At 45.7% G+C, this 25,686-nt stretch overlaps 1 protein-coding gene across 3 annotated transcripts in view; it reads left to right on the top strand.

The window, feature by feature from the left end:
- Nucleotides 1-450: 450 nt before the first annotated feature.
- Nucleotides 451-25,686, top strand: part of LOC137558594 (granzyme A-like) — a 54,859-nt gene continuing 29,623 nt past the window's right edge. The window contains exons 1-2 of one of the 3 annotated variants that reach the window (XM_068271755.1): nt 451-556; nt 19,249-19,328. The gene's annotated coding sequence lies outside the window, so the exon portion shown is untranslated. The remainder of the gene's footprint in view (nt 557-19,248; nt 19,329-25,686) is intronic. The other 2 variants (XM_068271757.1, XM_068271754.1) reach the window with 2 other exon arrangements.

Below are 25,686 nucleotides of genomic sequence, written 5' to 3'. Positions count from 1 at the left end.
GCTATTCAGCTCCAGGTCCTCCGCTCTGTGTGGCCTCATTACTTCAGTATTGGTCCTGTACTGTAACACCATGTAGCGAAACAGATTGACAGATTATTGGGTGGGACTGGGGAAGACCCGGCTGTCATGGTACACATTGGTACCAATTACAAAATTAGTGGGCGATGGAAGGTCCTTAAAAATTATTTTCAGGTACCAGGAGATTAACTTCAAGTGAAGCTCCGGACTAAAAGAAGAACTGAAAAGGCTTGGTGTTTCTTTAACAGTTTCACAGCATCAGAACTTTGTTTTTCTTACCAAAGCATCATTTTAAGCTGCATTTTTATTTTAGCTCCACCTATCAAAGAAAAAAAGCCTGGGCTTTTTTTCCCTGATGCTGTGCAGAGCATGATGGGATTTCCTATGTTGTTGTTCACGTTGCCTAGCAACTGGGAGAGGTGCTCAGGACACAGGACAGTTGGAACTGTGTCTCATGCTCCCTGTCACCTCCTTTCAACTAAAAAGATAGCTGCCATCATGAAATCAAACATTTGCCTGTTCTTTTAAAACAGTGTGGGTAAGAGATTATATTACCTATCTATTTTAATTGACATAACTAAGGTAACTTAATGACAGTATGTTTGTTTAGGCTGGAGTTCTTCTTTAAAGCAAGGGCCTCCAAGGTGGTGTTTTCTAAAATGCTGCCAGTGCCACGCGCTAGTGCTGCTCATCCAGATTCCGGATATCCGGGTTACCCGGATATCCGACCTTTTTTCAGCTATCCGACCAGATTCGGATTCCAGATAGTTGGGCCCAAATCCGGATAGCTATCTGCGGATAGTTGGCCGCATAACCCAGATATCCGCAGATATTTTAGCAGATATTTAGATCCAAAATACTGTAACTAAGGTGATGACATCCTGGAGCCAATCAGAGGGCTCCCAGCAGAAGCTCTAGCAACCAATCATAGAGGGTACCTTGGCCAGCCCCAACTGACCTCATTGAGCCAATCAGAGGGCTCCAAGCCTAAGCCATGGCACCCAATGACAGAAAGGAACACTGGCCAGCCCCCCTGTATAATAAGGATGGCTGCCATGATGAGACATATCGTCCTAGCTTGGGAAATGCTCACTGAGAGACATGCTCCAGTGCTGCAGGGCTAGCAAGGGCTGCAAACAGAAATAAACCTGAAGCTGTTCACTGATTAACCCCTTCACTATCACTACACTATTGTTAAATCGTTAATTAGCTTGATTGATTTCATTGTCTGACAGTCAGCATGTGACAGACAGTCAAAGTGTGTGTTCCAGGGCTGCTGGCCTACCAAGTGTGTACACAGTGATAAGCTGTTCAGTGATTAACCCCTTCACTATCACTACACTATTGTTAAATTGTTAATTACCTTGATTTCATTGTGTGACAGACAGTCAGAGTGTGAGCTCCAGTGCTGCTGCAGCTGCTATGTGTCTGTGTGTGTGTTGTGCACAGACCAGGCTAGCTGCTGCCTGCTGGCCAGCTATTAGCCTTAGCTAGCTACAGGTTAGGTTAGGTTATGGATTAGGGAATAGCATTACTGTGTAATTGTGTAGTTACTAGTTAGTTAGTACTGTTGTACAGCAGTCAGTGCTAGTAGTTGTTAGAGTAATAGTACTACTGTGTCAGCTTACTACAGAACTGCTGTGCTGCTGAGCAGTGCCAGTGTGACAGTTAGTGTCCTCTTCTCTGCTGTCTAACTGTCACTCGGCATGTGGCACTTGCCGAGTGCAAAGTGCCACGTGCCACTTGCAAACACGTGCAAAGTGCAACGCCATGTGCAAACTGCCAAGTGCAGAGTGCAAAGTGCCACGTGCAAACACGTGCAAAGTGCCACGTGCAAACACGTGAAAAGTGCCACGTGCAAACATGTGCAAAGTGCAAAGTGCCACGTGCAAACTGCCACGTGCAAAGTGCAAAGTGCAAAGTGCCACGTCACATGCAAAGTGCAAAGTGCCATGTGCAAAGTGCAAAGTCACGTGCAAAGTGCCACATCACGTGGCACTTTGCACGTGACGTGGCACTTTGCACTTTGCACGTGACTTTGCACTTTGCACTTTGCATGTGGCACTTTGCACTTTGCATGTGACTTTGCACTTTGCATGTGGCATTTTGCACTTTGCACTTTGCACGTGACTTCGCACTTTGCACATGGCACTTTGCACGTGTCACTTTGCACATGACTTTGCACGTGGCACTTTGCACTTTGCACGTGACTTTGCACTTTGCACGTGGCACTTTGCACGTGGCACTTTGCACGTGGCAATTTGCACGTGGCAATTTGCACGTGTCAGGTGTCAGGTGGCACGTGCAAAGTGCCAAATGCAAAGTGCTAAGTGCCAAATGCCAAGTGCCACTTGCCAAGTGTCACATGCCAAGTGCCAAATGCCAAGTGCCACATGCCAAGTGCAATGTGCCAAGTTGCAAATGCCAAGTGCCAAGTGCCACATGCCAAGTGCCACGTGCCAAGTGCCACGTGCCACATGCCAAGTGCCACGTGCCACGTCCGGCATGCTCCTGGCAGATGTTACACCTGCTCCTGCTGCCTTTGCTGCTCCCACCACCAGGGTGCCACAGGCCACTGCTGCTGTGCTGATACCACCTATATTTAACCCAAAACACAATTGCTGCATAATTTTTTGGAGGTGTCTGGGCTGAAAATTGCCATGTCCCAGTTGTGCGGTTGGACTTTGGACACAATGTGGGCTGCACGAACGCTGTCTGGAACCTAGTCCTGATGTTAATTGACGGCCATTTTTTTTTGGGGGGGGGATTTAAAGTCTCCACATCATCAATTAGTGTTTCCCTTTACAAAATAATGATGCTACATGCCTCATTTACCTTAAAAATGGTTTTAAAGCAATTTATAGGGCTCTTCCGGTTTTTCTATCCAGATTTCCGAATCCGGCTGGATACCCCGGATACTGAGGTCGGATATCCGATTCGGATCCAGATTAAAAATTTTGAACTCGGATATCCGACCCGGAACGGATATCTGGGTATCCGGATCCTGATCCAATCCGGATTTTGAAAAGAGGTACCCGAGCAGCACTGCACGCTACATCTGAGAGGCAGAGGGAGATTAGGGAGTTAAAATACTGGCCGAGAAATTGGCACAGGAAGGAGGTGTTTGGGTTCTTGGAGAACTGGGAAGACTTTTCAGTCAGCTACAGTAGGGATGGGCTCCACCTAATTCAGGAGAGTGCAGCCGCATTGAGGGAGAAAATGATTAACCAGTTGGAGGAGATTGTAAACCAGGACCTTGGGGGAGGCAGCATGTTAAAGTCTCAATATGTGATAAAATCTGGATAAATAGAAAGTGGGACACTAGCATTATAGGGGATGAAAATGGGGGTGGGGACAGTCTAAAGATTAAGGAGGGAGTTAAACCTTCATGTAGCCCATTAAATATAACCACATTTGGAAAATGTGGGATACACATGTGTTTAGGAAGGATAGAGCAGGGAGAAAAGGTAGAGGCGTTTGTCTTTGTTAAAAAATATTTTACAGGCCATGAACTTCAAGCTGGATGAAGATTGTAAAGATGTGAAGTCTGTTTGGGTAAATATTCATGGTGTAAATAACTGATGCCAGGCGCCAGTTGCTTATTGGGTATGCTACAGGCTGCCACATACATTATGCTGCAGAATTGCAACTACTACAGCAGATCCAGAAAGCTGCAAGTAAAAGTGAGGTTATAGTTATGGGTGATTTCAATTATCCAGACATTGATTGGGACATTGAAACTTGTTCTGGTAAAAGTGGCAAATTTCTAGCAACACTACAGGACAGTTACTTGACTCAAATGGTAACTGAACCAACACCAACTAGGGGGAATGCTCTACTGGATTTGGTTGTTTCAAATATACCAGATAATGTATAAAATGTGCAGGTTCAAGAACATTTGGGTAATAGTGATCACATGGTAACATTTGATCTGGTGATTTATAGGTTGTGGAGCAGTGGAACAACTAAAACTATGAATTTTAGAAAAACAAGGGTCAGTCAACTCAGGCATGCACTAAGCTCAGGGACTTAAGCCCCATCTACACCATGCAATTCCGCGATCAGTAGTGTGGTTGATTTTGCATTGCATTAACTATGCAAAATCGATCACACTACCGATTGAATCCCGATTGGACATGTCGGATTTAATCGATCCAATTGAATTCAATCCAATCGAGTTTGATCGATCGCACGCAGAATTGCATGGTCTAGAGGGGGCTTTAGATTGTGTACTACAAGGTAAGGACACTGAAGGGAAATGGAAAACTTTTAAAATGATTCTCAATGAATATTGTAGTAAATATATCCCATATGGAAGCAAAACATCTCTATGGATGAATAGAAAGATTAAAGATAAAATGAAGTGAAAAAGGAATGTCTATAAACAGGAGGGGACAGAGGCTGCACTAAGCAGCCAATTATAAGGAGTGCAATAAAAGTTGTAAGAAAAGAAATTAGGTTGGCAAAGATTATAGCTAAAAATCAAATCACCAGGCATATCAAATCTAATCCAAAGAGGTTTTACAAGTATATCAACTCTAGAAAAAAAAAGAAAGGTGGGTTGTATTTGACTGTCTTGGTGTGGAAGGGGATTCAGTGGTGGACGACCAAAGTGGGGCTGAGCTATAGAATGCGTGCTTTGCTCCTGTGTTCGCAAGATAAATATTATTATTGTAAATTACAGATCCAGAAGTGTCCTAATCTTCCAATTTTAATATGAAATACTCAAAGCAGGAAGGCATTAAGACAAGACTAAAATCAAAACTGATAAGGCACCTGACACAGATGGCTTACATCCTTGGGTGCTAAGGGAATTGAGCTCAGTTATAGATAAAACCCTTTATCCTATCTTGTGTGACTCTCTTTCAAGTTGGATAGGACCCAAAGACTGGCGTACAGCCCACATTTCCCCTTTATTTAAGAAGGGCAAAAATCAGATCCTGGAAATTATAGACCTTTAAGTTTAACATTAGTTGTGTGCAAACTATTTGAGGGGTTCTTAGGAGATACTATACAAGACTTCCTAGCAGAGTATAATATTATTTCTTAGCAAAGAGCATGAGTTTACTCAGGACAAGTCTTGATTGATTTAGCTTTTATAAGGCGGTGAATGCTAGTGTGGATATTGGGAATACCGTAGATGTTATATACTTTGCAAAGGCCTTCAACACTGTTCCCCACAACAGTCAGGCAAAAATTGAGGAGTGGAGGATTTCAATATGATCCATTCACCCCAACTTTTTGCTTCCTGTTTATTAGCCAGTTCCCTGTCCATGCACAAAGACCCTTACCCAGTACTGCAAGAACTCGTCAGTGCCAGAATTTGCTTCAAATCTGTAAATGCAGTTCCACATAGATGCCATCAGTGATCACCTCATCCCACTCAAAGTGTCACTCACCAGATTGTGAGACAGCAAAGGTCAGACATAATTTATGTTTTAATCCAAAGCTTTTTTGGTCAATAGTGCCTTAGAGACTTTGCTGTGAAAAGCTGGTGCTCCGTAGAAATCATGCAAAGATATGCTCAAATAGTGCATTAGCCTTAGTGTAAAATACAATTTTTTTGGAGGATGAAAGGGAGTGTTTTATTAAATATTACACAAATAAAAAAAAATACCATGCTAACTTAAATTCATTCTCTCCAGTCTTTAATTAATCAGGAAATATGCAAGCATTGAAAGTCCTCTTTTTATTGACCACCTGGCAGAAAATGTCTTCTTGCTTTATATCTCATTCCCTGCCTTTAAAAAATCAATACAGTTTTACACCGTTTTTAATGCTAACCAGACTGATCATTTATTTATTATTTTTTAATTATTATTATTAATAATAATTAAAACATTATAATTAAAACATTAACATTAAACGTCAACATTTTATGCAGCACTGTACAGAATATATATTGTCTTGTCACTTAACTGCCCCTTAGAGGTTCACATCCTAATCCCTACCATAGTCTTATGTTTGTATCATGTAGTGCATGTATGATAGTCTAGGGCCAATTTAGGGGATAGCTAATTAACTTATCTGTATGTTTTTGGATGTGGGAGGCAACCGGAGTACATGGAAGAAACCCATGCAGACACGGGGAGCACATACAAACTCTGCAGATGTTGACGTGGCTGGGATTTGAACCGAAAACCCAGCAAGGCGAGAGCGCTAACCACAACGCCACGGTGCTGCCCCTGTATGACTCTAAGATCCAGAGTATGTGGCGGGTTGCAAGCATACTGCTTAGTTTCAAACAACTTGCAAACAAATTGAACTTACAAACAACATTACAAATCCTGTTTGATAGTAGGGGGCGGCCAGTATCTGAGGAAAGTGTGTAATGAACTCACCTGTCAGCTGTTCGAGGGCCAGCTCAGATGGCAAGCTTCCTCCTCAGATCCTTCCGCCGGCATCCCCAACACCCCTGTAGCGGTGACTGTGAGTGCACGTCCCCCATGTGTCTCTGGGTGGGTGCGCATGGCCCAGAGCCGCTCTTATACTCTCCGACGTTGACAATAGTAGTGTCAGCTGATAGTTTAGATCAGTTGACATCAGGCAGGGATGGATGATGTGTGCTGACTGGCTCTGTGTGTGTGGCTGGCCACTGATTGGGGGAGTGATGGTATTTAAAACCTCTTGCTGCAGTCTCTCGTTGCCCGTGATAGCAATCAGTTGGGCACTTTGTCACTCTTGTATATTAATACGACTGCCTGAGTGACTTTAGATTTGACCTTAGCTTTACTGACCCCTCTCTAGCCTAGTCCTCTGTACCTCAGCCATCTGATCTTCCGTGTATGACACCAGCCTGTTAAACGACCTAGCCTTTGTCTCAGCCTCTGTACCTCAGCCATCTGATCTTTCGTGTATGACCCTAGCCTGTTAAACGACCTAGCCTTTGTCTCAGTCTTTGTACCTCAGCCATCTGATCTCTCGTGTATGACCCTAGCCTGTTAAATGGCCTAGCCTTTGTCTCAGCCTCTGTACCTCAGCCATCTGATCTTTCGTGTATGACCCTAGCCTGTTAAACGAACTAGCCTTTGTCTCATCCTTGGTACCTCAGTCATCTGATCTCACGTGTATGACCTTAGCTTACGTTTTGACTACGTTCTATTTAGACATCTGTGTATATGTCTAGAACCAAGCGTGATACCTTGTCTGTTTATACATTGTGTAGTGATACACATAGCACTTAGCGTGACAAAGTGCTTGTGTATTTCTTGTTTAGTCGATAACATCAGCAGCACCTCCTGATTAAGAGCAACTGATATGCAGGACCTTCCGTAAGTGTTCATGCTTCTGCTTTTTCAAATGTTTGTTTAACTCTAAAGAAGACCTGAAATGAGGCAAAGAATAAACTAAAAAAAAAATTACAAGGTCCAAATGCAGAGACCAGCACAATCCACTGTATTTAAATATTTTGCACTTTTATTGCTTGAAAACAAACATGTAGCAATCACAGCGACATTTCAAAGCAGGGACGCTTATTTTTCAAGCTAAGCAACATGTATAACGTAGACTGTTCTATGTTATACATGAAGCTTAGCCTAACCACACTGCGACTGCCTAATGCAGGATGGTAGCCGCAGAGTGGCTTCCTCTTTCCCCGATCACCCACCAGTGTGCTATCTTGCGATACGCGAGACTTGGCAGGAGCTTGCGCTCGCTCTAGCGCGAGCTTCTGTAAATAAACACAGCGGAGCTCCATGAACTACCTGCCAGCCACGATCTAGGCTGGCAGGCTGTTAGAAATAAAGAAAAAACAGTGTTTTAATTTGTACAGCGCTGCGCTAGATCGCTCCATTACTTAGCTGTTCCCAGGAGAGGCTCACAATCTTATCTCTCTCATAGGCTTGATGCCTATGAGAGGTGATGCTACTGGTGGTGGATCTCGGGGGGAGGGAGGGAAAATAAAAAATAGACATCTTTATTGAAAAAAAATAAATTGATTTAAAAAAAAGACATTACAGCAGCAATCAGATCCCACCAACAGAAATCTCTGTTGGTGGGAAGAAAAGGAGGTAAGATTAATTTGGGTGGTAAGTTGTATGGCCATGCAATTAACCGTTAAAGCTGCTCAGTGCTAAATTGTAAAAAAATCGCCAGGTCACTAGGGGGGTGTAAGCCTGTGGTCCTCAAGAGGTTAAAAAAGAAGCGTTCTTACTTCAAAACATAGCTGTGATTGCTTCCTGTTTATTTTCAGGCAATAAAAGAGCAAAATATTTGAAAACAGTGAATTGTAACGGTCTCTACCTTGTACTGCTTTCTTGATCTAGTGTGCTGCCAGACCGACCAGGCACATCCCATCAGGAGGACAGAGAGGAGAGTTTCACCATATCTTTGCAGGGGGCAAATGCAGAGACATGCTTAAAGGAACTGCAAGTGATGGTGGTTATAACACACACTGTTTTGGTAAACTGAAAACTTAAAGGAGTACTGTACGGGGGGTCGGGGGTAAATGAGTTGAACTTACCCGGGGCTTCTAATGGTCCCCCACAGACATCCTGTGCCCACGCAGCCACTCACCGATGCTCTGGCCCGCCTCCGGTTAACTTCTGGAATTTCAGACTTTAAAGTCTGAAAACCACTGCGCCTGCGTTGCTGTGTCCTCACTGCTGTGTCCTCAACGCTGATGTCACCAGCAGCGTACTGAGCAGGCCCAGTATGGTCTGTGCCAGCGCAGTGCGCTCCTGGTGACTAGGGATGTCCGGAATGAGCAAATTCTGTTCCGCCGGAAATCACGGATTCCGTCAGTGTTAAATTCCGTCACTATGAAAATTCCGCCAAATTTGTACGAAATTCCGCGGACTTCCGGATTCCGTCGGAAAAATTTAAATGATCACTAAAGTATCCTTGTTTATCCTATATGGTGGCCCATAGACCCTATTTCATCCCTTCCTCCCTTTCTCCCTATTCCCTCCTCCCAGAGGGAGGAGGGTCTCATCTTCCAGGGAATTGTAGTATTTCAAAAGCCAGCTTACATACCGTGGCTGGGAATTGAACCCAGTGTAGTGCTGGTGGTATAGTGGTATGAGTTACCTACCACACGCTGAGACCTGGGTTCAATTCCCAGCCCCGCCTGGGTTCAATTCCCAGCCAATGTGAGTTGGCTTTTGACATGCTACAAATCCTTAAGCAACCTAATTTTTCTCTTGGATTGATCATAATGGTACATGCTAGGCTGGCTTCAGCATGTAGTGTTGGTTGTATAGTGGTTAAGTGAGTTACCTACCACACACTGAGACCTTGGTTCAATTCCCCTGGGTTCAGCCTGGGTTCAATTCCCAGCCAATGTGAGTTGGCTTTTGACATGCTACAAATCCTTAAGCAACCTAATTTTTCTCTTGGATTAATCATAATGGTATATGCTAGGCTGGCTTCAGCATGTAGGCCTAGTGCACACCAGAGCGGTTTGGCAGTGTTTCTCGATCCGCTTGCGGATGTGGAAACGCTTGGGTAATGTATTTCAATGGGCTGGTGCACACCAGAGCGGGAGGCGTTTTGCAGAAACGCATACTCCCGGGCTGCTGCAGATTTTGGATTGCGGAGGCGTTTCTGCCTCCAATGTAAAGTATAGGAAAAACAAACCGCTCTGAAAAACAGCAGCTCAGAGCGGTTTTGCAGGCGTTTTTGTTACAGAAGCTGTTTAGTAACAGCTTTACTAAAACAATATCTGAAATCTACTACACCAAAAACGCTTCCCAACACCGCAAAATGCTAGCTGAAACACTACAGAAAAATAAGAAAAAGCGTTTCAAAATCTGCTAGCATTTTGCGGATCTGCTAGCGGTGGTATAGTGATTAAGTGAGTTACCTACCACACACTGAGAACTAGGTTCAATGCCCAGCCTGGGTTCAATTCCCAGCCACGGTATGTAAGCTGGCTTTTGAAATACTACAATTCCCTGGAAGATGAGACCCTCCTCCCTCCGGGAGGAGGGAGAGAGGGAGGAGGGGAGAAAATAGATAGGTGAGGAAATAAATTTGAATTCCGTAAAATTCCGTGGAATTAAAAAAATTTCCGCGGAATTCCATTTTACAGCTATAGCAATTCCGTTCCGACCGCCGGAACAGCGACCATCCCTTCTGGTGACATCAGCTGGAGCGAGGACACGGCAATGCAGGCGCAGTGGTTTTCAGACTTTAAAGTCTGAAATTCCAGAAGTGAACCGGAGGCGGGGCCGGAGCATCGGTGAGTGGCTGCGCGGCCACAGGATGTCTGCGGGGGACCATTAGAAGCCCCGGGTAAGTTCAACTCATTTTCCCCCAACCCCCCTACAGTATTCCTTTAAAGGACTTCCGAGGCCAAAATCCGGGCCCAAAACATAAAAAAAGTTAGCTACCTTCATGGCTTTGTAAGGCACGGAGGACGCCGTCCGTGCCCTCCGTGCCGTTCCGCCTGGTCCCCTCTGGTGAATAGCCCCCCGAAAGGCTGCGACCCCACGGTCCGGGTCGGCATCTTCTGCCCCTATAAAGATGGCCGCCGGAGCTGGCCACGGCTGCGCAGTCCGCATAGCCGCTACTGCGGCTGCGCAGCTCTAGGGCCAACCCTCCGATCCACGCTGCCTGTTACGTGATCGGAGGGTTGGCCCTAGAGCTGCGCAGCCGCAGTAGCGGCTATGCGGACTGCGCAGCCGTGGCCAGTTCCGGCGGCCATCTTTATAGGGGCAGAAGATGCCGACCCGGACCGTGGGGTCGCAGCCTTTCGGGGGGCTATTCACCAGAGGGGACCAGGCGGAACGGCACGGAGGGCACGGACGGCGTCCTCCGTGCCTTACAAAGCCATGAAGGTAGCTAACTTTTTTTATGTTTTGGGCCCGGATTTTGGCCTCGGAAGTCCTTTAAGGCAAATAACACATTTCTATAAAGAACTTCTAAGTGGTCATAAAAATATTTAAAGAGGAACTGAATTAAAAAAGTAAAAAGTAAAGCAAAAGTGTTTTTTTTTAAATTTTTTATTTTTTTACAATATTCATTTATTAATTATTTACACAGTGCTTGCCCATTCTAAAATGTTTCCTCTCTGATTTACATTCTGATGTGAACAAAGTAGCAATTCATGGCTGTGATGCAATAAATGGTTGGCTTTTTTTATGAACGGTCTGGTCTGTTCTGTGCTGTTCTCAGGGCCGGGAACCACCATAGAGGCAAAAGGGGCAATTGCCCCAGGGACCCAGAGCCTGTAGGGGCCCCCAGGGTCTTTTCCTCACCTTAACTGTTGCTCCCCAGGGCCTCTGCAGAGTCTTTGGTGCTATGCTGGCAGGCTTACTCCTCAGTCTGTGGCTCCGTGCACTCCAATCCTCATCCAATCCTGGCTGTATCTTCTCTGTGATGTGGCATTTTATTGCATAATGACATGCGCTGGGTCAGGGAGGAGAGGCGCCCCACAAGGAAGAAATCGGGGAGTACATGAAGCCATAGACTGACAGAGGAGTGTTTCCATCATCACAGATGAGATGCTACTTTGCCAAAGATGCTGCTGCAGGCGCCCCAGGGAGCTCAGCTAAGTTAGGAGGTGATTGGGGGGGGGGAGGGGTTCAGTAGCCAGCTCAACGGCCCTGGGGGACATTTGGCTGCAACAAAGGGTGCCTAATTCCGCTTTTTAGTGTGTGTGTGTGTGTGTGGGGGGGGTGTTTGATGGGGGGCCCCGTATTCATTTTGCCCGTTGTTACTAGAACCGGGTTTGGCCCTGGACGTGGACCTGGTTGTGGCCATGGCCGTGGCTGGATAGTGTAATGGTCAGGAGCATTGATAGTCCCAAAGATCAGTGGCACGTGCCCCGGATCTATTCTGGGGTGCCCCGGATGTCCCCCAGGTGACATTGCCTAGTTATGTTTAAAGTGGACCCAAATTAAAAACACAAGATTTCAGAAATAAAATAGATTTTCTAAATTATAATAAGAAATAGCAGCCTTTTTTTAGCTGCATGATGACAAATATAAAATATTTTACATTTATTAAAAAAAAACCCTCCCTTCCTTTCATATTGCCGGGACAGAATGCGGCAAACTGGTGGAGTATATGTTGTCCGGCAAAGGAAGAATTGCTAATGTATGGATCCATGGATCCACCTGCAGGGGAGGACTGGGACCTTTTGGCCTGGAGGGAAAACACAAACTAGAGGCCCAGTTGCATGGCAGCCCCAGCCCTAATTACATCACACGTGCCCCACATGCTATATACCGGTAGTCATGTGGTCGCCAATGCAGAAAAACATCAAGGATACTGGAGGGACAGCATGACAGGTGAAGTATAAATGCACAGGCAACATGGGGCACATAATACATTTTGAGGGACAATGGCCATGGTTTCCATCGCGTTCATAGTTTGTTATTATCGCACATCACGACCACATCGGGCTGAGATTTCCCTTGTTCTCAGATTGAACTACTTTCCACCCAAATAAGTCAAATTGTTGATTAAGCATCCTTGTGGCGGCACATATTTTCATCCGATTGGATAATAACGATTCAAGCGGTTGGTGGATCGGCCAGCCCTAAATCATTAAATGAGAGGCAGCCTGGGGGGAAATCTCCCCCCTTCCCCCCTGGCCAGTCCTCCCCTGTCCACCTGTATGGATCCATCTGAAAATGGCGCCTATTTAACGTTAAAGTCTCATCGTTATTTAGCATTAAAGCCTCATCGTTATTTAGCATTAACACAAAAACCCTCTCTGTACCTATCCCTAACCCCTAAACCCCCCCTGGTGGTACCTAACCCTAAGACCCCTGGTGGTGCCTAACCCTAAGACCCCCTGGTGGTGCCTAACCCTAACCACCCCCCCTGGTGGTGCCTAACCCTAACCACCCCCCTGGTGGTGCCTAACCCTAATTACCCCCCTGGTGGTGCCTAACCCTAAGACCCCCCTGGTTGTGCCTAACCCTAACCACCCCCCCCTGGTGGTGCCTAACCCTAATTACCCCCCTGGTGGTGCCTAACCCTAAGACCCCCCTGGTGGTGCCTAACCCTAAGACCCCCCCTGGTGGTGCCTAACCCTAACCACCCCCCTGGAGGTGCCTAACCCTAAGCACCACCTGGTGGTGCCTAACCCTAAGATCTCCCTGGTGGTGCCTAACCCCAAATCTCCCCTGGTGGTGCCTAACCCTAACCTTGACAGTGTTACATTAAATCCATTCACTTTTTTGCAGTTAAATAACTTCTGCTGTTTGGCATATGAACGGCGCTATTGATAAATAACGTTACTGTGTGCCGTTTTTCTTCTTTTTTCCCTTTACGCCATTATCATGCAGTACTAACGATAAATAGCGATAAGCGTATCTTTTTAATGCAGCACCATTTTTATGCATAGGCAGTAGGCACTGTGCGCCATTATTCACTGATCCGACCTGTGTAACCCTAGTTATAAAAAGAGAATGGTGAAAAGCATGCACTGAAATGCTCATAGGCTTAAAGGAGTGTTTATTTATCTTTGTATGTGTCAGAGTGGTGCAACTAAATATTTTGAATTAAAAAAATGTTTGGTTTGGGTCCGCTTTAAGTGATTTAAGTGATATGCTGCATTTTTTTTTTTGTATTAATAGAGACGGGGATTCATTCAACATTTTGCTGGGCAGGCCTACTTAGACTGCTGTTAATTTCTTGTAAATATGGTTCCACCCATGGCCACACCCACATTCTGGTACGTGGCCACACCCATTTTCCAACTGGAGTACCCAAAAGTGCCCCGAATCTCTTAGGAGCCTAGCAACACCCCTGGTAATGGTTAAGTGCTCTGCCTCTGACACAGGTGACCTGAGCTCAAATCTCGGCTCTTCCTGTTCAGTAAGCTGATTTTCATAGTAATAATCCAGGTAAACCAGGGGCTGAGTGTTCGGTGACTACTCCTCGGGGAGGGGGGGGGGGGGGTGTAATGTAATGAACTCACCTGTCAGCGGTTCCAGCGCCGGCGGCTCAGATGGTGGAGAGCGGCCGCGAGCTCTCCTCCAATCCATCCGGCGGTATCCCCAACACCCCTGTGGCGATGACTGTGAGTGGATGTCCCCCATGTGTCTCTGGGCGGGCGTGCATGGCCCAGAGCCGCTCTTATACTCTCCGACGTTGGCAATAGTAGTGTCAGCTGATAGTTTAGATCAGTTGACATCAGGCAGGGATGGATGATGTGTGCTGATTGACTCTGTGTGTGTGGCTGGCCACTGATCAGGGGAGTTATGGTATTTAAAACCTCTTGCTGCAGTCTCTCATTGCCCATGATAGCAATCAGTACGCTGGTCTGCTGGGCACTTTGTCACTTTGTGATAATATTGTTATTGTATTTCAATACGACTTGTTACTCAATTATTGTATATTAATACGACTGCCTGAGTGACTTTAGATTTGACCTTAGCTTTACTGACCACTCTCTATCCTAGTCCTCTGTACCTCAGCCATCTGATCTTCCGTGTATGACGCTAGCCTGTTAAATGACCTAGCCTTTGTCTCATCCTTGGTACCTCATTCATCTGATCTCACGTGTATGACCTTAGCTTAAGTTTTGACTACGTTCTATTTAGACATCTGTGTATATGTCTAGAACCAAGCGTGATACCTTGTCTGTTTATACATTGTGTAGTGATACACATAGCACTTAGCGTGACAAAGTGCTTGTGTGTTTCTTGTGTAGTCGATAACATCAGCTGCACCTCCTGATGAAGAGCAACTGATATGCAGGACCTTCCATAAGTGTTCACGCTTCTGCTTTTTCAAATGTTTGTTTAACTCTAAAAAAGACCTGAAATGAGGCAAAGAATAAAGTAAAACAAAAATTACTGGGTCCAAATGCAGAGACCAGCTCAATCCACTGTATTTAAATATTTAGCTTTTTTTATTGCTTGAAAACAAACATGTAGCAATCACAGCGACATTTCAAAGCAGGAACGCTTATTTTTCAAGCCAAGCAACATGTATAACATAGACTGTCTATGTTATACATGAAGCTTAGCCTAACCACACTGCGACTGCCTAATGCAGGATGGCAGCTGCAGAGTGGCTTCCTCTTTATTCGATCACCCACCAGTGTGCTATCTCGCGATATGTGAGATTTGGCAGGAGCTCGAGCTCGTTCTAGAGCGAGCTTCCGTAAATAAACACAGCAGAGCGCCATGAACTACCTGCCAGCCGCGATCTAGGCTGGCAGGCTGTTAGAAATAAAGAAAAAACGGTGTTTTAATTTGTACAGCACTGCGCTAGATCGCTCCATCACTTAGTTGTTCTCAGGAGAGGCTCACAATCTTATCCCTCTCATAGGCTTGATGCCTATGAGAGATGATGCTACTGGTGGATCTTGGGGGGGAGGGAGGTCCTAGGGAAAATAAAAACATATTTATTATTAAATTATTAAAAAAAATTATTAAAACAATTATTAAAAAAATATAAAATTGATAAAAAAAAAAAAAAGACATCACAGCAGCAATCAGATCCCACCAACAGAAAGCTCTGTTGGTGGGTAGAAAAGGAGGTAAGATTCATTCGGGTGGTAAGCTGTATGGCCACGCAATTAACCGTTAAAGCTCCTCGGTGCTAAATTGTAAAAAATCGCCTGGTCACTAGTGGGGTGTAAGCCTGTGGTCCTCAAGAGGTTAAAAAAGAAGCGTTCTTACTTCAAAACATGGCTGTGATTGCTTCCTGTTTATTTTCAAGCAATAAAAAAGCAAAATATTTAAAAACAGTGAATTGTGACGGTCTCTACCTTGTACTGCTTTCTTGATCTAGTGTGCTGCTAGACCGACCAGGCACATCCCATCAGGAGGACAGAGAGGATAGCTTCACCATATCTTTGCAAGGGGGCAAATGCAGAGACATGCCTAAAGGAACTGCAAGTGATAGTGGTTATAACACACACTGTTTTGGTAAACTGAAAACTTAAAGGAGTACCATAGGGGGGGTCGGGGGTAAATGAGTTGAACTTACCCGGGGCTTCTAATGGCCCCCCACAGACATCCTGTGCCCACGCAGTCACTCACTGATGCTCTGGCCCCGCCTCTGGTTAACTTCTGGAACTTCAGACTTTAAAGTCTGAAAATCACTGCGCCTGCGTTGCTGTGTCCTCACTGCCATGTCCTCAACGCTGATGTCACCAGGAGCGTACTGAGCAGGCCCAGTATGGTCTGTGCCTGGTGACTAGGGATGATTGGAATGAGCAAATTCAGTTCTGCCGGAAATCACGGATTCCGTCTGAAAAAATTGAAAAGATCACTAAAGTATCCTTGTTTATCCTATATGGTGGCCCATAGACCCTATTTCATCCCTTCTTCCCTATTCCCTCCTCCTGGAGGGAGGAGGGTCTCATTTTCCAGGGAACTGTAGTATTTCAAAAGGAATGGAACCCAGGCTGGGCTGGGAATTGAACCCAGGTCTCAGTGTGTGGTAGGTAACTCACTTAACCACTATACCACCACCAACACTACATGCTGAAGCCAGCCTAGCATTTACCATTATGATCAACCCAAGAGAAAAATTAGGTTGCTTAAAGGAGTTTTCCGGGAAATTTGAATAAAATAAACGCTACTTACCGGGGGGCTTCCTCCAGCCCCAAGCTCCCAGGACCTCCCTCAGGGCATGCATTGCCGTGTCCTCGCTCCAGCTGATGTCACCAGTAGGGATGGTTGCTGTTCCGGCGGTCGGAACAGAATTGTTACAGCTGTAAAACGGAGTTCCGCAGAAAATTTTTTAAATTCCACGGAATTCAAATGTATTTCCTCACCAATCTATTTTCTCCCCTCCTCATCTTACAGGGAATTGTAGTTGTGGGAAAAGAGTTGTGGTCAATGGATCGTACTCAAAATGGGAGACTGTTAGCAGTGGGGTCCCACAGGGGGTCTGTACTGGGTCCAGTGCTCTTCAATTTATTTATTAATGACCTAGTAGATGCAGTAGTGAGCAATGTTGCTATTTTTGCAGATGATACAAAATTGTGCAGAATTATCAACTCTCAGGAAGATAGTGTCATATTGCAATGTTATGACTTTTGACTTTTTGCCTGCCTGACTATCCTCCTGAATTCTGATCTTGTACCTTGCCATTCTGACACTCTGTTGCCGAACCCCGGCTCGTCCTTAGACTCTGCTTCTGCCTCCTGATCTTGTACCTCGATATTTCTGATACCCTGTTGCCGAACCCTGCCTGTACCTAGACTCCGCCTCTGCCTTCTGAATCTGTACTTTTTCTGTCCGTGTGTTTACGACCTGGCTTGTCCGTCCTCGAGAACCGACCTTACTATTGGAGGCGGTTTCCCGTCCTGTTAGTGACACTTCCTTCTGAGTGTCACTTTCAGACAATCCTTCCTACTCTCGACCTGACTCCTCCCGCCTTGGAGAGTTCAGGTCTTCGGAGGGAATCCGTGCAGTACTCCTTACTGCGCTCTAGGCCTAGTCCTCTAAGTGTTATTGTTGCACCTAACACTACACTCTACTCAGGTGAACAGAGGTTAGCTGGTATATCGGATTATCGGTGATACTGCAGATCACTTATAATCTGGTATATATCTGTATTCCCAGTGATACTCCAGATCACCGGTAATCAGATCCTCTCTGTGCTTCACCGATCGTTACAAAAAAGTAAAAAGTAAAGCAAAAGTGCTTTTTTTTTTTTTTTTTTTTTACAATATTTATTTATAAATTATTTACACAGTGCTTGCCCATTCTAAAATGTTTCCTCTCTGATTTACATTCTGATGTGAACAAAGTGGCAATCCATGGCTGTGATGCAATAAATTGGTCTGTTCTGTGCTGTTCTCAGGGCCAGGACCACCATAGAGGCAAAAGGGGCAATTTCCCCAGGGCCCCAGAGCCTTTAGGGCCCCCCAGGGTCTTTTTCTCACCTTAATTGTTGCTCCCCAGGGCCTCTGCAGTCTTTGGTGCTATGCTGGCAGGGTTGCTCCTCAGTCTGTGGCTCCGTGCACTCCAATCCTCATCCAATCCTGTCTGTATCTTCTCTGTGACGTGGCATGTTATTGCATAATGGCATGCGCTGGGTCAGGGAGGAGAGGCGCCCCCACAAGGAAGAAATCAGGGAGTACATGAAGCCATAGACTGACAGAGGAGTGTTGCCGTCATCACAGATGAGATGCTACTTTGCCAAAGATGCTGCTGCAGGCGCCCCAGGGAGCTCAGCTAAGTTAGGAGGTGATGGGGGGGGGGGGGTTCAGTAGCCAGCTCAACGGCCCTGGGGGACATTTGGCTGCAACAAAGGGTGCCTAATTCCACTTTTTAGTGTGTGTGTGTGTGTGGGTGGGTGGGGGGGTTTGTTGGGGGGCCCCGTATTAATTTTGCCTGTTGTTACTTGAACCGGGTCTGGCCCTGGACGTGGACCTGGTTGTGGCCCTGGCTGTGGCTGGATAGTGTAATGGTCAGGGGCGTTGCAAGCCCCAAAGATCAGTGGCACGTTCCCCGGATCTATTCTGGGGTGCCCCGGGTGTCCCCCAGGTGACACTGCCTAGTTATGTTTAAAGTGGACCCAAGTTAAAAATACAAGATTTCAGAAATAAAATCTATTTTCTAAGTTATAATAATAAATAGCAGCCTTTTTTTAGCTGCATGATGACAAATATAAAATGTTTTACATTTATTGGAGAACCCCCTCCCTTCCTTTCATATTTCCGGGACAGAATCCGGCAAACTGGTGGAGTAGATGGTGTCCGGCAAAGGAGGAATTGCTAATGGCTGCCACCTGTATAACCCTAGTTATGAAAAAGAGAAGGGTGAAAAGCATGCGCTGAAATGCTCATAGGCTTGAAGGAGTGTTTATTTATCTTTGTATGTGTCAGAGTAGTGCAACTAAATATTTTGAATTAAAAAAATGTTTGGTTTGGGTCCGCTTTAAGTGATTTATGTGATATGCTGCATTTTTTTTTTTGTATTAATAGAGACAGGGATTCATTCAACATTTTGCTGGGCAGGCCTGCTTAGACTGCTGTTAATTTCATGTAAATATGGTTCCACCCATGACCACACCCACATTCTAGTACGTAGCCACACCCATTTTCCAACTGGAGTACCCAAAAGTGCCCTGGATCTCTTAGGAGCCTAGCAACACCCCTGGTAATGGTTAAGTGCTCTGCCTCTGACACAGGTGACCTGAGCTCAAATCTCGGCTCTTCCTGTTCAGTAAGCCACTGCCAGCACGCCAGTAAGTAGTCATTGGGCAGGACTCCCTAACACTTCTACTGCCTAGTGGCTGCAGCTCTGGTGCTTTGAGTCCACCAGGAGAAAAGCACAATATAATTGTTATTTGTCTTGTTCGGCACAGGCGACCAACAGCTCCATTGGCAAAGACGAATTTACAGTTCACCCCCTTTCTAAAGATCCTGACTAGGTTTCTCTTTGTGGGTAAGTCACTAATAAGGCTCTGGTCATCACCACATACAGTGGGTTGCAAAAGTATTCAGCCCCCTTGAAGTTTTCCACATTTTGTCATATTACTGCCACAAACATGAATTAATTTTATTGGAATTCCACATGAAAGACCAACACAAAGTGGTGTACACATGAGAAGTGGAATGAAAATCATACATGATTCCAAACATTTTTTACAAATAAATAACTGCAAAGTGGTGTGTGCATAATTATTCGGCCCCCTTTGATCTGAGTTCAGTCAGTTGCCTATAGACATTGTCTGATGAGTGCTAATGACTAAATAGAGTGCACCTGTGTGTAATCTAATGTCAGTACAAGTACAGCTGCTCTGTGAGGGCCTCAGAGGTTGTCTAAGAGAATATTGGGAGCAACAACACCGTGAAGTCCAAAGAACACACAAGACAGGTCAGGGATCAAGTTATTAGGAAATTTAAAGCAGACTTAGGCTACAAAAAGATTTCCAAAGCCTTGAACATCCCATGGAGCAATGTTCAAGCGATCATTCAGAAATGGAAGGAGTATGGCACAAATGTAAACCTACCAATACAAGGCCATCCACCTAAACTCACAGGCCGAACAAGGAGAGCGCTGATCAGAAATGCAGTCAAGAGGCCCATGGTGACTCTGGACGAGCTTCAGAGATCTACAGCTCAGGTGGGAGACTCTGTCCATAGGACAACTATTAATCATGCACTGTACAAAGTCGGCCTTTATGGAAGAGTGGCAAGAAGAAAGGCATTGTTAACAGAAAGCATAAGAAGTCCCATTTGCAGTTTGCCACAAGCCATGTGGGGGACACAGCAACCATGTGGAAGAAGGTGCTCTGGTCAGATGAGACCAAAATAGAACTTTTTGGCCAAAATGCAAAACTCTATATGTGGCAGAAAACTAACACTGCACATCACTCTGAACACACCATCCCCACGGTCAAATATGGTGGTGGCAGCATCATGCTCGGGGGGTGCATCTCTTCAGCAGGGACAGGGAAGCTGGTCAGAGTTGATGGGAAGATGGATGGAGCCAAATACAGGGCAAACTTGGAAGAAAACCTCTTGGAGACAGCAAAAGACTTGAGACTGGGGCGGAGGTTCACCTTCCAGCAGGAAAATGACCCTAAACATAAAGCCAGGGCAACAATGGAATGGTTTAACCACTTGAGGACCACAGTCTTTCTACCCCTTAAGGACCAGAGCCTTTTTTTCCATTCAGACCACTGCAGATTTAATGGTTTATTGCTCGGTTATACAACCTACTATCTAAATGAATGTTCCCTCCTTTTCTTGTCACTAATACAGCTTTCTTTTGGTGCTATTTGATTGCTGCTGCGATTTTTAGTTTTTATTATATTCATCAAAAAAGACATGAATTTTGTCAAAAAAATGTTTTTTTTTAACTTTCTGTGATAAAATTTGTCAAATAAAGTAAAATGTCTGTATACATTTTGTCCAAATTTATTGTGCTACATGTCTTTGATAAAAAAAAAAAAACATTCAGTGTATATTTATTGGTTTGGGTAAAAGTTATAGCGTTTACAAACTATGGTGCCAAAAATGAATTTTCCCATTTTGAAGCATCTCCGACTTTTCTGAGCACCTGTCATGTTTCATGAGGTGCTAAAATTCCAGAATAGTATAAATACCCCCCAAATGACCCCATTTTAGAAAGAAGACATCCCAAAGTATTGACTGAGAGGCATGGTGAGTTCATAGAAGATTTTATTTTTTGTCACAAGTTAGCGGAAAATGACACCTTGAAACAAAAATAAAACAAAAAAAAAGTTTCTATTTCTGCTAACTTGTGACAAAAAAAAAAAGAAATCTGACACGGACTCACCATGCCCCTCTCTGAATACCTTGAAGAGTCTACTTTCCAAAATGGTGTCATTTGTGGGGTGTGTTTACTGTCCTGGCATTTTGGGGGTGCTAAATTGTAAGCACCCCTGTAAAGCCTAAAGGTGCTCATTGGACTTTGGGCCCCTTAGCGCAGTTAGGGTGCAAAAAAGTGCCACACATGTGGTACCGCCGTACTCGGGAGAAGTAATATAATGTGTTTTGTGGTGTATTTTTACATATACCCATGCTGGGTGAGAGAAATATCTCTGTAAATGACAATTTTTTGATTTTTTTACACACAATTGTCTATTTACAGAGATATTTCTCCCACCTAGCATGGGTATGTGTAAAAATACACCCCAAAACACATTATACTACTTCTCCTGAGTATGGCGATACCACATGTGTGGTACTTTTTTGCACCCTAACTGCGCTAAGGGGCCCAAAGTCCAATGAGTACCTTTAGGATTTCACAGGTCATTTTGAGACATTTGGTTTCGAGACTACTCCTCACGGTTGAGGGCCCCTAAAATGCCAGGACAGTATAGGAACCCCACAAATGACCCCATTTTAGAAAGAAGACACCCCAAGGTATTCAGTTAGGAGTATGGTGAGTTCATAGAAGATTTTATTTTTTGTCACAAGTTAGCGGAAATTGATTTTTTTTTTTCACAAAGTGTCATTTTCCACTAACTTGTGACAAAAAAATAAAAACTTCTATGAACTCACCATACTACTAACGGAATACCTTGGGGTGTCTTCTTTCTGAAATGGAGTCACTTGTGGGGTTCCTACACTGCCCTGGCATTTTAGGGGCCCTAAACGTGAGGAGTAGTCTGGAATGCCGCAAAATGACCTGTGAGCAGGACGTTGGGCCCCTTAGCGCACGTAGACTGCAAAAAAGTGCCACACATGTGGTATTGCCGTACTCAGGAGAAGTAGTATAATGTGTTTTGGAGTGTATTTTTACACATACCCATGCTAGGTGGGAGAAATATCTCTGTAAATGGACAATTGTGTGTAAAAAAAAATCAAAAAATTGTCATATTTCTCCCACCCAGCATGGGTATGTGTAAAAATACACCCCAAAACACATTATACTACTTCTCCTGAGTACGGCAATACCACATGTGTGACACTTTTTTGCAGCCTAGGTGCGCTAAGGGGCCCAACGTCCTATTCACAGGTCATTTTGAAGCATTTGCTTTCCAGACTACTCCTCAAGGTTTAGGGCCCCTAAAATGCCAGGGCAGTGTAGGAACCCCACAAGTGACCCCATTTTAGAAAGAAGACACCCAAAGGTATTCCTTTAGTAGTATGGTGAGTTCATAGAAGTTTTTATTTTTTTGTCACAAGTTAGTGGAAAATGACACTTTGTGAAAAAAAAAAATCAATTCCGCTAACTTGTGACAAAAAATAAAATCTTCTATGAACTCGTCATACACCTAACGGAATACCTTGGGGTGTCTTTTTTTCTAAAATGGGGTCACTTGTGGGGTTCCTATACTGCCCTGGCATTTTGGGGGCCCAAAACCGTGAGGAGTAGTCTGGAAACCAAATGCCTCAAAATGACTGTTCAGGGGTAGAGTTGGGCCGAACGGTTCGCCTGCAAACGGTTCCATGCGAACTTCAGTGGTTCGCGTTCGCGTCCCGCAGGCGAACCTTTGCGGAAGTTCGGTTCGCCCCATAATGCCCATGGAGGGTCAACTTTGACCCTCTACATCACAGTCAGCAGGCCCAGTGTAGCCAATTAGGCTACACTAGCCCCTGGAGCCCCACACCCCTTATATAAGGCAGGCAGCGGCGGCCATTACGGTCACTCGTGTGCCTGCATTAGTGAGAGTAGGGCGAGCTGCTGCAGACTGTCTCTCATAGGGAAAGATTAGTTAGGCTTAGCTTGTTCCTGGCTGCATACCTGTTCTGTGAACCCACCACTGCATACCTGTACTGTGAACCCACCACTGCATACCTGTTCAGTGAACCCAACACTGCATACCTGTTCTGTGAACCCACCACTGCATACCTGTTCTATGAACCCACCACTGCATACCTGTTCTGTGAACCCACCACTGCATACCTGTTGTGTTCAGTGAACCTGCCACTGCATACCTGTTCTGTTCAGTGGACCCGCCACTGTATACCTGTTCAGTGAACACGCCACTGCATACCTGTTGTGTTCAGTGAACCTGCCACTGCATACCTGTTCTGTTCAGTGGACCCGCCACTGTATACCTGTTCTGTTCAGTGAACACGCCACTGTATACCTGTTCAGTGAACCCGCCACTGCATACCTGTTCTGTTCAGTGAACCTGCCACTGCATACCTGTTCTGTGAACCCGCCACTGTATACCTGTACTGTTCAGTGAACCCGCCACTGCATACCTGTTCTGTTCAGTGGACCCGCTACTGTATACCTGTTCTGTTCAGTGAACCCGCCACTGTATACCTGTACTGCTCAGTGAACCCGCCACTGCATACCTGTTCTGTTCAGTGAACCCGCCACTGCATACCTGTTGTGTTCAGTGAACCCGCCACTGTATACCTGTACTGTTCAGTGAACCCGCCACTGCATACATGTACTGTTCTGTGAACCCGCCACTGCATACCTGTTGTGTTCAGTGAACCCGCCACTGCATACCTGTTCTGTTCAGTGAACCTGCCACTGCATACCTGTTCTGTGAACCCCCCACTGTATATCTGTACTGTTCAGTGAACCCGCCACTGCATACCTGTTCTGTTCAGTGGACCCGCTACTGTATACCTGTTCTGTTCAGTGAACCCGCCACTGTATACCTGTACTGTTCAGTGAACCCGCCACTGCATACCTGTTCTGTTCAGTGGAGCCGCTACTGTATACCGGTTCTGTTCAGTGAACCCGCCACTGCATACCTGTTGTGTTCAGTGAACCCGCCACTGCATACCTGTTCTGTTCAGTGGACCCGCCACTGTATACCTGTTCTGTTCAGTGAACACGCCACTGTATACCTGTTCAGTGAACCCGCCACTGCATACCTGTTCTGTTCAGTGTCCCTGCCACTGCATACCTGTTCTGTGAAGCACTTTAGGCCTGTCATTTAGCATTCAATGTGATTTCTGCCCTTAAAACGCTGCTTTGCGTCAAATCCAGATTTTTCCCGGGGACTTTTGGCGTGTATCCCACTCCGCCATGCCCCCCTCCAGGTGTTAGACCCCTTGAAACATCTTTTCCATCACTTTTGTGGCCAGCATAATTTTTTTTTTTTCAAAGTTCGCATCCCCATTGAAGTCTATTGCGGTTCGCGAACTTTAACGCGAACCGAACCTTCCGCGGAAGTTCGCGAACCCGGTTCGCGAACCTAAAATCGGAGGTTCGGCCCAACTCAGGGGTATAAGCATCTGCAAATTTTGATGACAGGTGGTCTATGAGGGGGCAAATTTTGTGGAACTGGTCATAAGCAGGGTGGCCTCTTAGATGACAGGTTGTATTGGGCCTGATCTGATGGATAGGAGTGCTAGGGGGGTGACAGGAGTTGATTGATGGGTATCTCAGGGGGTGATTAGAGGAGAAAATAGATGCAATCAATGCACTGGGGAGGTGATCGAAAGGGGGTCTGAGGGGGATCTGAGGGTTTGGCCGAGTGATCATGAGCCCACACGGGGCACATTAGGGCCTGATCTGATGAGTAGGTGTGCTAGGGGGTGACAGCTGGTGACAGGAGGTGATTGATGGGTGTCTCAAGGTGTGATTAGAGGGGGGAATAGATGCAAGCAATGCACTGGCGAGGTGATCAGGGCTGGGGTCTGAGGGCATTATGAGGGTGTGGGCGGGTGATTGGGTGCCCTAGGGGAAGATAGGGGTCTGATATGATGGGTAGCAGTGACAGGTGGTGACAGGGGGTGATTGATGGGTGATTGATGGGTAATTAGTGGGTGTTTAGAGGAGAGAACAGATGTAAACAATGCACTTGGGAGGTGATCTGACGGCGGATTTGCGGGCGATCTGATGGTGTGGGTGGGTGATCAGATTGCCCGCAAGGGGCAGGTTAGGAGCTGATTGATGGGTGGCAGTGACGGGGGTGATTGATGGGTGGCAGTGACAGGGGTGATTGATGGGTGATAGGTGATTGACAGGTGATCAGTGGGTTATTACAGGGAAGAACAGATGTAAATAATGCACTGGCGAATTGATTAGGGGGGGGGGGGGTCTGAGGGCAATCTGAGTGTGTGGGCGGGTGATTGGGTGCCCGCAAGGGGCAGCTTAGGGTATGATCTGATAGGTAACAGTGACAGGTGGTGATAGGGGGTGATTGATGGGTGATTGATGGGTAATTAGTGGGTGTTTAGAGGAGAGAACAGATGTAAACAATGCACTTGGGAGGTGATCTGACGGCGGGTTTGCGGGCGATCTGATGGTGTGGGTGGGTGATCAGATTGCCCGCAAGGGGCAGGTTAGGGGCTGATTGATGGGTGGCAGTGACAGGGGGTGACAGGGGATAATTGATGGGTGATTGACAGATGAT

This window comes from Hyperolius riggenbachi, chromosome 1 (genome assembly GCF_040937935.1).
Source record: "Hyperolius riggenbachi isolate aHypRig1 chromosome 1, aHypRig1.pri, whole genome shotgun sequence".
Taxonomy (NCBI): domain Eukaryota; kingdom Metazoa; phylum Chordata; class Amphibia; order Anura; family Hyperoliidae; genus Hyperolius; species Hyperolius riggenbachi.
Note: the sequence above shows the minus strand (reverse complement) of the source record. Positions and strands in the feature narration are given on the sequence as shown.